The following is a 12735-nucleotide window of genomic DNA, read 5'->3' as shown; positions in this document are numbered from 1 at the left end:
AAGAGTGTACATATAGTCTGCGCCCGCGAGCTCGGCTCCAGTTCACCACCGGCAATGGAGGGTGAAGCTTTGACAATGCCAACCACTCGTGCTGGTGAAACGACAGAAAAATCATTAGATGAACGTCGGCCGAAGAACCCGAGACAGAAGCCAATAGGCAGTTTGTCAACAAGTGGCCACGAAAGCCTCAACAATTTTGTATTACGCTTGTACGGGGAGGAGATAAGCAGATTGTACCGACGCCTTGACCAACGACGGAAGGAGAAAGCGCGACTGATGTCCTCTCTCGCCTTTCTGTCACGTTGCCGAGATGAATGTGCTACACCGAAGTTCTTGATATGTAAGCTCCTATTCACCACCGCCCAAGCACATCGTATCTACGACAGAATGGAACGAGCTTTTCTTCGTGAGCGAATACATACAACACGGAGAGAGTTGGCAAGAACGGATCAGGAATTTCTGGACATTTTCTATCAACTAAGTAGCAGAATGCATCGAGACGACTGGGACAAGATCGACAGAATCACTCACAGGAGCATACAGAACGAACTCGAGCGCTGCACCGAGCGACAGAAGAAAAAGTTTGAAAGATGCCGGAAGCAGACCGACAAGGCGACTCCCGACATGTCACACACAGTGGTCAACCTCACTGAATGACAATTGACCGAAGAGGAAGTGTCTGTTCTTCAAAAAGGAGGGAATTTCGCTATCATCCCGAGAACTATACCTATGCAGGACATCATTGCCAACACCGAAGCAGCCATTCGTGCCCTTCCTTGTGAAAGGGCAGAGGAAATACGCACAGAAACAGCCAGGATACTGCGCCGAGCAAAACCACCAGCTTGAAACCTGAAGAAAGAAGAGGTACAAGCCATTAAGAATCTCAACGCCGACAAGAGTATATTGGTACTGCCTGCCGATAAGGGGAATGAGACAGTCGTAATGAAGACCGAAGATTATGAGCAAAAGATCCGAGACCTATTAGATCCGACGACGTACCGAAAACTAATCGCAGATCCGACGCAACAATCGATTAATCAAGGCGTCTTCTCTGCCGGCGGACATACAGAGAAACCTGCGCAACACAGAAGCCCTACCACCTCGGCTGTATGGGTTACCCAAGATCCATAATAACAAACGTTCCACTGAGACCGATCGTTAGCGCTCCTGGATCACCGACATATAAACTGGCAAAACACTTGGCCTCTCTGCTCCAGCCACACGTGGGGAAGACCGACACATACATTAAGGACTCAGGACATTTCATTGAGAAGCTGAAGAAACTGAAACTTGCACCAAACGACATCCTGGTCAGCTTTGATGTTGTTTCGTTATTTACGAAAGTGCCACTCAGTGACGCTCTGGAGCACATCGGTTCCATTTTCCCGCTAGACTTCAGAAAGCTCTTCCATGCATGTCTCACCACGAACTATTTCACGTGGAATGGCGATTTCTACGAACAGCTGGAAGGCGTCGCCATGGGTAGTCCTCTCAGTCCAGTGGTGGCCAACTTCTTCATGGAACAATTCGAAGCACAGGCACTGGACTCGGCGACTTGTAAACCTAAGGTGTGGTACAGGTACGTCGATGATACTTTCGTGGTGTGGAGCCATGGTGAAGAACAGCTCGGTGACTTCCTAAGACACTTGAACTGCCTCCATGCCAACATAACATTTACCATGGAAGTAGAAAAGGACAAGCAACTGCCATTTCTAGATGTGCTGGTCACAAGGGACGACGAAAACCTGGGACACAGCGTGTATCGAAAACCGACTCACACGGACCGATACCTGCACAAACTGTCAAACCACCACCCGAGCCAGAAAAGAGGCATGATTAGTACGCTCGTAACGAGAGCAGGACGAATATGTGAGCCGCAACACGTCAAACGAGAAATGCAACACCTGGAAACTGTCCTGAGGAGCAATGGGTACTCCACAAATTATATTAGAAGTGTAACTGAGCCAAACACTTGGCGAAGTAAGGAACCAGAAAAAGAAATGTCGGGTACGGCCTTTCTGCCATACATTCCCAGAGTGACGGATAGAATCGGCCGTATATTGCGCAAACATGGCGTAAAGACGATTTTCAAACCGACAAGGAAGATCAAAGAGTGTCTTAGATCGGCGAAGGAGAAAAGAGACCCACTTGCAATGTCGGGAATATACCGCATACCATGCACATGCGGAAAAGTTTATGTCGGAATGACTGGACGATCCATTAACACAAGGATCAAGGAGCATAAGCGACATTGCAGGTTGGGGCAGGTGGAGAAATCGGCCGTGTCAGAACACGCACTGAATGAGACCGACCACGTAATAAAATTCGCCGACACGGAAGTTCTGGCTGTAGAGAACCACTATCAGACGCGCTTGTTCAGAGAAGCTGTAGAAATACAAAAACAGGCGAACAGTTTGAACAAGAAAGAGGAAAGCATTAAGGTAAACGGATCCTGGCTTCCCGTACTGCAGCAAACGACCGTCGCAGGTAGGAAGAGGAGAACCGCACCGGAAATGACCGCGGAGAAGCCCTCGGACGTTGGCGCGCCAGGTACATATAGTCTGCGCCCGCGAGCTCGGCTCCAGTTCACCACCGGCAATGGAGGGTGAAGCTTTGACAATGCCAACCACTCGTGCTGGCGAAACGTCAGAAAAATCATTAGATGAACGTCGGCCGAAGAACCCGAGACAGAAGCCAATAGGCAGTTTGTCAACAAGTGGCCACGAAAGCCTCAACAATTTTGTATTCGTAACAGTTGTTCAAGAATCAGATTGTGTTCAGACCAGTTACCTTATGCAATAAGAATGTCGTCAACATCCGTTGTGATTCTGTCTTTTAATTCTGTCGGAAGTATAGTATTCAATCTGCGAATAAATGCTGCTGAAGAAATAGTTAAACCGAACGGTAATTTACAAAATTGATAACAGTCACCAAAACAGAGAAAAGCCGTGTACTTTCTGCAGTCCGGATGGAGCTGAATTTGCCAAAATCCAGACTTCAAATCTAATGTGGAATAAATAGCAGTACCATGAAATTTCTGTAGAAGTTCTTCTAGTGTCTGTGGGCGATCTGTTTCATTAATAATAATGTCATTAATGTGACGCGAATCAAGTACGAGGCGAAGTGAACCATCCTTTTTCTTAACAAAATGGAGTGGGTTTATGTACGGACTAACTGCCGATTCAATAATTCCTTGGTCAAGCATAGCTTGCAATTCTTTCTTAACTTGTTCTCTGTGAATATACGGAATGGGATAATGTTTGGCTTTAAACGTGTGTGCTGTTTAACTTGAAATTCATACATAAAACCGGACATAGTACCAGAGACGTTGTGAAAAACTGGAGCTTGCTGTAAAAGAATTTTGCGTAGTTGCGTGCGTTCGTCTTCTGTATTTGCACTGCTCTGTTTATCAGACATCATCTGTATAACGTCATAGTCGGCTTCGTCTGGAGTATTATAGTTGTGTACGTACGTATCTGTGGAATGACAGTCTATGTTACGTGATGCGGAAATGACCTCTGTACGATTAATTGTTTGTTCTTCTGCAGATAAAGAGTGCTGAAATTATAAAGCCAGTTGTACATTTTCATCCTTTAACATTAAATAGGAATTTTGAAAGTCAATAACTGCGTCGTGTTGTACCAGAAAATTCGTACCTAAAATAACGTCTGTTGTCAATAAGGGAACAATCCAAAACTTTGAGTGAAATGTATGACCTCCAATACAAAATGTTAAATGTGTCTGCAATTTTACATCTGCTCCCTTACCAGATCTTGCTCCTTTTACTTTGGTTTTGCCTAATGGTAACGTAGGATAGGTATTCTCTTTGTTACATTCGTTGAAAGTTTCCTCATTTATAACTGACATAGGTGATCCAGAATCGATTACTGCTGAAAATTTGGATGATCCAATCTTTACTTCAATGACAGGGTGTGAAATGGTTTTTTGAATAACTGGTCTTTCCCGCAAAAGAGTGTCTCGGATGAGCCGGTCGAAGTGGCCGTGCGGTTAAAGGCGCTGCAGTCTGGAACCGCGGGACCGCTACGGTCGCAGGTTCGAATCCTGCCTCGGGCATGGATGTTTGTGATGTCCTTAGGTTAGTCAGGTTTAACTAGTTCTAAGTTCTAGGGGACTAATAACCTCAGCAGTTGAGTCCCATAGTGCTCAGAGCCATTTGTCTCGGATGTCGTCAAAAGTAATAACATTTTCGTGAACAAGATTCTGCGTGTCAAAAGTATTGCTTGCGTTGCTGGAAGATGCAACCTGTACTGTATCTAGTCAAATTCTATCTGACGTGCTATTATTTTCCGGAGGATGCTGTGGCTTTTTCGACTATTTGTACTGTTCTGTTATTTCGTCCTGACGTATTACGTTCGGGATGATCTCTACTGTCTGGTTCATTCATGATAATCTGTTGTTGCGGATGATTTTGCTGCTGGTAAAACCGACTGTTATTAAACGTACGCTGAAAACTGTGCTCATTACTTTTACGTCTGTCATGATAGTCATTTCTATAGGGTGCATTGTGATATGAGTTGAAATGGTGTGTTTTCTGTACGTACTGATTTCCTTGTTGCTGTGCGTTACTACTTGGTGTGGCCGACGCTATACGTGTAGGCGGCGAAACATTAAAGCTTGGTTGACCTTGCACATTGCATTGTTGGTTAGGTATGCTAACCGGTTGGTTTCGTTGCTGTCGTAGGGAAAAGCCTCTATTGTTGCCTAAATGTATCTGCGATTGCTAAAAATTTTGGAACATACTGATGATTAAAATTTTTGTCTGGTATTAAATGGTTCAAATTTCTCTGAGCACTATGGGACTTAACAGCTGTGGTCATCAGTCCCCTAGAACTTAGAGCTACTTAAACCTAACTAACCTAAGGACATCACACACATCCATGCCCGAGGCAGGATTCGAACCTGCGACCGTAGCAGTTGCCCGGTTCCGGACTGCGCGCCTAGAACCGCGAGACCACCTCGGCCGGCTGTCTGGTATTAAAGTTCTCGTGGTTGTCATTTCTGGAGCGTCTAATGAAAACTGTCACAGGAGGAGGACAAGGCACGAATATAGTTGTAACCCTTACATCACACAATGCAGCTAACCTAATAAAGAATTGGATAGTCGTAATCAATGCCACCACGAGTGACCACAACTTAATAACCTTCACTTTAAGTGAAAGAGAGTGCCGCTGGACCATGGGGTGGGAGGTGCAATTTAACTACAACAAAGCAAATTGGGAACTTCTAGCAAGGGAGTGCGACATTCCTGCCTTACCAGAAGGTGACGCACATCAAGACCTTGACGTAGACGAAAGAGCTGAGGAACTGGTGGGTGCAATACATAGAGCGTTGAGGGCCGCTGTACCAACCAGGAGGAAGACCGTGGCGGCCTCGCCGTCACCATGGTCGCCCGAATTAGAGGATTTACGTCAGTCTGTCAGAAGGCTAAGGAGAAACTACCAGCGCAGTGTCGTCTGGCTGGAAAGACAAAGATGGCAGTTGCGATACAGGGAGTCCAAGCAGAGATTCCAGAAGGAGTTACGCGAAGTGAGAATGCGTAGCTGGGAAAGCTACGTGCTGAACCAGTTGGCCTTAGATCCGTGGGGTCTCCCTTATAAATAAGTAAGGGAAAAAATCCGCTCTCCCCTGGAGTTATCAACAGTCAGGCGAGGGGATGGGATGACGGAGTCTTGGCAGGAAACTGCTGAGGTCCTTCTCCAATCCCTGCTGCCTGACGACAATGCGGACGGAGAAACCGAAAGCCAGAAGCAACTGCGTGACGCATATCTAATGGATTATAACAACAACACGGCAGTCTACCCATTCTCGGAAGAGGAGGTGGCTGCACAAATAAGATCCCTAAAAAGAGGGAAAGCTCCAGGACCAGACGGCATTGTGGCTGAGGTGGTGCAATTCCTGGCACCCCAGTTAGTCGCGCCGCTGACCCACCTATTCAACGAGTGTCTTAGACAAAGAAGGTTTCCCAAGAGATGGAAAACCGCGAACGTGATAATAATTAAAAAAGGACCGGAGAAAGATCCAACCGAAGTTAAATCTTACAGGCCAATCTGCCTATTGGACCTATTCGGGAAGCTCCTGGAGAAACTGCTGGCTGACAGATTGACGGCTCACCGGGTACTGTGGGGGATGAGCAGCAGGCAGTTTGGCTTCAGGCCGGGGCGGTCGGCATCTGATGCCATCGCTCTGGCGGCTGAGGTCTGTGACTCGACCCCGCATAAGTACGTCGTCGGCATCATGGTGGATATCAGTGGCGCCTTTGACAACCTGTGGTGGCCTTCGCTCTTCTCCTGTTTGCGGGAGAAAGAGTGTCCAGGGCTGCTTTATGGGTGTCTGAGGAGCTATTGTAAGGACAGGGAGGTTCGGCAATCATCCCCTAGCGGGAGAATTGGAAAAGTAATCACCAAGGGGTGTCCCCAAGGCTCTGTTCTGGGGCCCCTGTTCTGGGATATCCACATGGAACCACTACTAGACGAACTGCAACAAAGTGAAGAAGTGCTAGAGGTGATAGCCTACGCAGATGACCTCCTCCTGCTGGTCGGCGGTCGTAGCCGAGAGGACATCGAGCCAAAGATCGAAAGGGCCATCGAAAAACTGCACCAATGGTGCCTTAACACGAAGATGAAAATATCTCCAACTAAATCCACATATTTACTGCTAAAAGGTCAGCTTATCAGGAATCCCACTGTCAGAATCGATGGCTCACCAGTTCTTCGGCGACGAGAGGCGCGATATCTGGGAGTCATAATTGACGAGAGATGGAACTTTGGAAAACACATAGAAACCGTAACTCAGAGAGCCCTCCAGTTACTAAATAATCTCATTTACATTGGACATAAACGTTTTCATCTCCCCCCTCATCTCATCAAACTCAATCACAATAGCATCTTGACCTCAGTAGTGGGTTACGGCTCGGGAGTCTGGGCGCACAGGCTCACGCGGGTCGTGCCCGCCATGATAGTGAGAAGAGTCCAAAGAAATATGATTCTAAGATCAGTAGGGGCCTACAGGACATCGCCAGGGGGTGCTCTGTTAGTCATAATGGGGCTCTGCCCGTTAGATATCAAGATACGTGAACAAGCGGCATGGTATTGGGCTAAAAAAGGGAATGGGGAAAAAATAACAGATATCATGGGTGTGAGAGTAGAGGATAAGAGGGAAATAAGAAACAGAGGGGAGGAACTGTGGCAGAGGAATTGGGAGGAAGATGAAACGGGGAGAAGAACATTCCAGTTTTTACCTGATGTTAAAGAACGCGGGACCATGAAATATTTCGAACCTACACGAGGACTCATCCGCTTTTTCACTGGTCATGGACCCTATCCGACATACTTATGTCGGTTTGGGAAAAGGGCAACCCCCGAGTGTGACTGTGGCGCGGCGGAAGGAACTCCTGATCATGTGGTTTTCGAGTGCCCTCTCTTCAACAACGTGGCGACAACACTCAGAGACAGACTTCCAAACAACGAGACATACAATCTCCTAAGACACGTAGACACTTTCCATACCCTGAATGCTCTGGCAGAAGAGGTATCGCGAAAAGTCTTAATAGAATACTTGAGGGATCAAGAATAGACACCGAACTCTCTAACCAACCGATTAAGACCTGATCCCAATCCCATACCGCCTGTGCGTGGAATGGCCGACTTCCATCAGTTGGAAACCGCCACGTACGAGATTAGGGGGGTGGGGTCAATCACACCGATCACGACAAGCACCAACTATGACGTAGGTTAAGTTAGTAGTAGTAGGACTTAGTTTAGAATACTAACATAGGAAACTGCAGCGATTACTAACCTTGGCCGCCCAGTGCCAGGGGCATGCTCTCCGGGGCTAGCTCGAGGAGCCTAGCCACTCCAAGTAGGTTTGTATTTACTGGCACACCTGTGACGCTGCAGTTAGTAGTCATTTCTAGGTTAGAAGTAGGGAAAACTAAACTGCCCATTGTTGCTGTAGGAATCTAACACTACATTAGGAACTTAAATAGTAGCTCACTAACAAAAAAATTGTAATCTAAGCTGCAAAAAAACTTAGTCTTATGTAACAATTAATGGCCCACTAATCATGTTAGGAGGTGGGCCAAATATGTATAATTAATATTGTTGTGTCAATAAAGATAAAAAAAAAGAACTCGTCATATCAGATTTCATTACTCATTTCTAATCCTAGATAGATCGATAGTTGAAGAGCTGTTTTGATAGATATAAAGGATAGTAAAAGAGAAGGCAGCAGTGCAGGAAAATAAAGATGAAATAGCACTACTACGGCTCGGGGCCCTGTGCACGCTACGGCACATATTCATCGAAGTGTAATGAATCCCCTGAGGTCAATTACGCGCTACAAATAAATTTTAGTTTCTGTGTTACAGGCAATGCCGGTGAAAATTCAAAAGCAAGTTGTTGTATCCAGTCAAATTCCAGTTTCTGCATTACAGGCCAAGCTGATGAAAATACTAAAACAAATTGTCGTATACAGTCCAAAGCGTGACTTTGTGTTCTGTCATTATTAAGTACCTTAGATTTTTTTACGGATAAAAGTTGCTTATAATCAACGTTATCGTCTCTAAATGTCTGAACAGGTTAAGGATTGTATGATAATCTGTTTGTCTGTGTCTCTTCGGATTCTAAGTCACGTGGTCTCTGTAAATTACTTAAGTTATTCTGGCTGTGTGAATGTGACAAATGTTCGGAACGTGGCGTATGTTGTGACGTGTTAGTGACTGAAACATCATTCATTTCTGCCACTTTAAAACGTTCATCAATTTTGCTGATCTGTTGTTCAAATTTCTTATCGACTTCCGTATCCAGAGTGCGTGAAACTTTCTGCTGACATTAATTTAAATTCGTCGCGTAACTGTGTTGCGTTTTCAGAACATTGTTTAGCGACTGCGCTAATTTCATCTCTAAGTGATTTAGTTGTGGCTGCATGTGTTTTATTTAATTCTTGTGCAACAGATGTAATTTCTTCACTACTATTTCTAGCACAAGCCTTAATTTCCTCACATAATTGTTCTTTAGTATCATGGCGTTGCACGGAAACGGCTGTAGCCTGTTCACTAAGTTGTTTGTTCTGTTCATTAAGGTTGTCGTGTTTTTCATTCGACTGTTTGAAACTTTCATTCAACTGTTTGGAATTGTTGTCTAGTTTTTCAATCCACTGTTCGAGAATTTTATTATGTTGTTTGTACGATTCATTAATTTTTAGCAATACTGCCATAACTTGATCCAAGCCAATATTACCTACTCTATTCTCTGTGCTGTTTGATGGCGTACCTGCAATTGTCACGTTTTGTGTAACCATTTGGTCATTCTCTGATTCACAAAAAGGTTTGCCCATCGGATGTGCACTGTTGGTCGTTAAATCGGAATCAAATAAATTTGACGTACTTTGAGTACATTGTTCACCTTCGTTAGAAACAATTATCTGTTCGTTACGAAAATTTTGCAAATCGGGTGTGTCAAGCTGAGCAGCGTTCACTGTAATGGAACGTGCCGCGTCATCAATTGTCGTTAAATTAACAGAGGACACAATTCAATTTGTTTGCTCATCATTAGAATTAAAATCATTACAAGTGGTCGGTAAGCACTGATTGTCTGTAGATAGAGGATTGTCACTATTACACTGACTGTTGCTAGTATGATCGGTCAAATTATTCGAGTCGGCTATTGCATTCATTGCACATCGCGATGTACTGTTAACAGTTTTTCGCGGCATTTTCACTAATCAAAATTAAGCACAAAATGAAACAAAGTCAAAGCAAAAATGGAACAAATACAACTACAACAAAGAGCAATAAATTGCCGATGATCTGTGAAAGAAAAAGTGACAAATTAGTAAATGCGTTGCGCCAAATGCAAACTACATTTAAGTAAATAAGAGCAGATACATGACTACTTCTCAGAGATTCACAAAGAAATATGATCCTGGCCGGTTGTCGCCAAGTGTAACCTTCCCGCAAAATTTTTGTAATATGTAACATCCCCACAAAATAAATAATAATAATAATAATAATAATATTCTAATTTTTTTAGTGCAATCCCAGAACAAAATTGATTCCCATTTATAACCTCCCTACAGGAATTCATTCACATTTAACCTCCACACAAAATTTGTTTCCCATTTAATGTACCCACAAAATTCTTTTCTCATTTAATGTAAGCTCAAAACAGAAAAATTCCTAAACCTCGTAATAAAAAATAAATTCAGTAACCTGGTAAATTTTGGACGACAGCAGTGCTGCGTCATGGCCCTGTAAGATCATTCTGAATAAAAAAGCAAAAAATTCTTACCTCAAGAAAGTCGCCCAATATCTGCTCTTACAATAAATTTTTCCGGCACAGCTCTGTGCAATGCTGGCCGATAGATTTGTCATTTATGAAAGGAAGCAACTGATTTTTCTTTTGCAACAATCGGAATGATCATGGATTGGAGAAATTAGTAGATTCTTTAAATTGAAATGAATGCTTGTAAAAAAATTACTTTATATGACAAAGATTATTATTAGGACATTTTTAAAACATTTGCATGGGAGTTCAGATAACATTACTAGATATGCGCGAGGCTGCTTTTTACCTTATACAATAATACTCAGGCTCCGGCATCGCTGCACCGCGACCGGCCCAGCCAACACGATACACTATTCCAGACCAGAGCAGACTGCAGAGCAGACAAGCGCAGACTAGCCACTAGCAACAACTTACTGCTACAGCTACACACTTCCTACTCAGTCAACACTGCTCTCTGGTCAGCGATTCTCTTATACCTTGCATATCGCAGGCAGCGCATCGCAATTACATCTGCTCGGACCTCTTACATACCTCTTACATAAAATTACATCTGTACGGACCTCTTACATGCCTTCTCTCGACGTATAGCCCATGCAACCTCGAACCGGATAACAAAATGCATTACAAACAAATAATGAAAACCAACGTTACGTTTTCATCATAGGCTACTCCTTTTCCCTATACTTGCAAAACCCCACGGTGCGTGGATATGAAGTCGTACTGGAATGGTGGTATTGCCCAGACTCCATCACACACCCTTTAAGATTCGATATTCAATTTTAACTGCCCAATAGTATCGCCATATCAAAAATGACCCTAACATGAAATCCTAAGACATGGAATTGCTATAAAATCGTACTTACTATTTTTACTCAATCGGGAACCAACAATTAATTGAAGGAAAGTACAAGTTACTTCAAATGAGATACAAATAAAATTAAACTAATTTTTTATTATATTAAAAGCGATTTCATATTATGAGACTAAGTGACATGATTATTAGAAAGACTCATATGAAGCAGTAGGGGGGGGGGGGGGGGAGGGGAGCACTGCCGTATTCTAGCTGCACATTCAATTACTAATACGAATGCATCTCACTAAATGTTTTAGTTACTCCAGTGGTTGAATAGATGAAAACGATACCAACACTGGAACTGTGGTTAACGAAACTGTGGCAACGATGCGTCCCCTTTGCAAAGATCAACGTACACTTACCGCCAGTGCTGATGCATATTTTCAACAGTCTGCCGTGATGGAAAGTCGGCCGTGTGTGATCGCATGTGAAGGACCAGAATCTCTCTCGTCAGGAATGTGAAATCCTACCCTGTCAGAGCTCTGACACCCCGCCGTCTAAAACAAGCGACCTTTCACATTCCACAGCCAAACAAAGAGTGGCCCTTTTCACATGGCCTTGTTCTCGAATCATTGGTTGCGCCGTTACGGCCGCAACCGACAATCATGAAACATGTAACTAAAAAAGAACACTGTTTTTAACCTTGTTTCACAATTTATTATTAATGTTACTGCACAATCTAAACATTCTGCGTGGTGTCTGTTTGTTCTATATCGTGTCTCCCTACCACTTTCGCGCAACGACGCTCTGAGCGTGTTTTTTAGGGAATTGACTAGTTTGAACCTGGGACCTGTTGCTGGTAGGAGACGCCAGACCACACGTGACATGTAGAATTCAGAAGAGTTCAGTGAGACTAGCGATGATATAACCAAATACTTAATGATTTCAGCGTCAGCTCCACTGCACTCCCTGTAAAAGAATCTTAATACTAACTAAATTTAGTGGAAGGGGTTCAAGGCTTTCCTATTTTTAGTTAGCTGGTAAAATAACGTCGAAAAAGCAGTTAAGTTTACCATTGGAAATTTTATTCTAACATTGTTTATAACATTGTTTATAAATTGCACTATTTATAAAAGGAAATGTTTTAATACAGGATGGTAAAAACCGACTGCGTTCAACAAAAATGTGAACGAATATTCCCTGAATGGGTTTCCAAGTTCTACAATGGATCGAAGGATGACCTATGCCATATCACATCTATAATCTAGGTTTAAATAAAGTTTCACAAAAGAGAAAACTATCAAAATGGTCTACAGTGACCCTCAATTATCTTTAATTACTTATCTAACTTGTCGTAAATTACAGTGGTTGATGTGGCTTCTCAATAACTATATAACAGAAAAATCATCGCGTTTCAGATTTTTACTTCAAGTGGCAAATGTGAACATCATGAGCTTTAATTGACGATCGACACTAGTATTACGCAAAAAGGGGATGTAACAGATGAGACTTCTGCAGTTCTGAGTGAAGCCTTATGCGCTCAAAAATGCGGCATCGCGTGCGTTCATTACCTTGTCGGTGTTCGTCAGGGGGCGGTGGACAGCACAGCTCCGCTCACCTCGCTGTCTCGGAAGCAAC

The sequence above is a fragment of the Schistocerca nitens genome, chromosome 1 (genome assembly GCF_023898315.1).
Source record: "Schistocerca nitens isolate TAMUIC-IGC-003100 chromosome 1, iqSchNite1.1, whole genome shotgun sequence".
NCBI lineage: Eukaryota > Metazoa > Arthropoda > Insecta > Orthoptera > Acrididae > Schistocerca > Schistocerca nitens.
Note: the sequence above shows the minus strand (reverse complement) of the source record.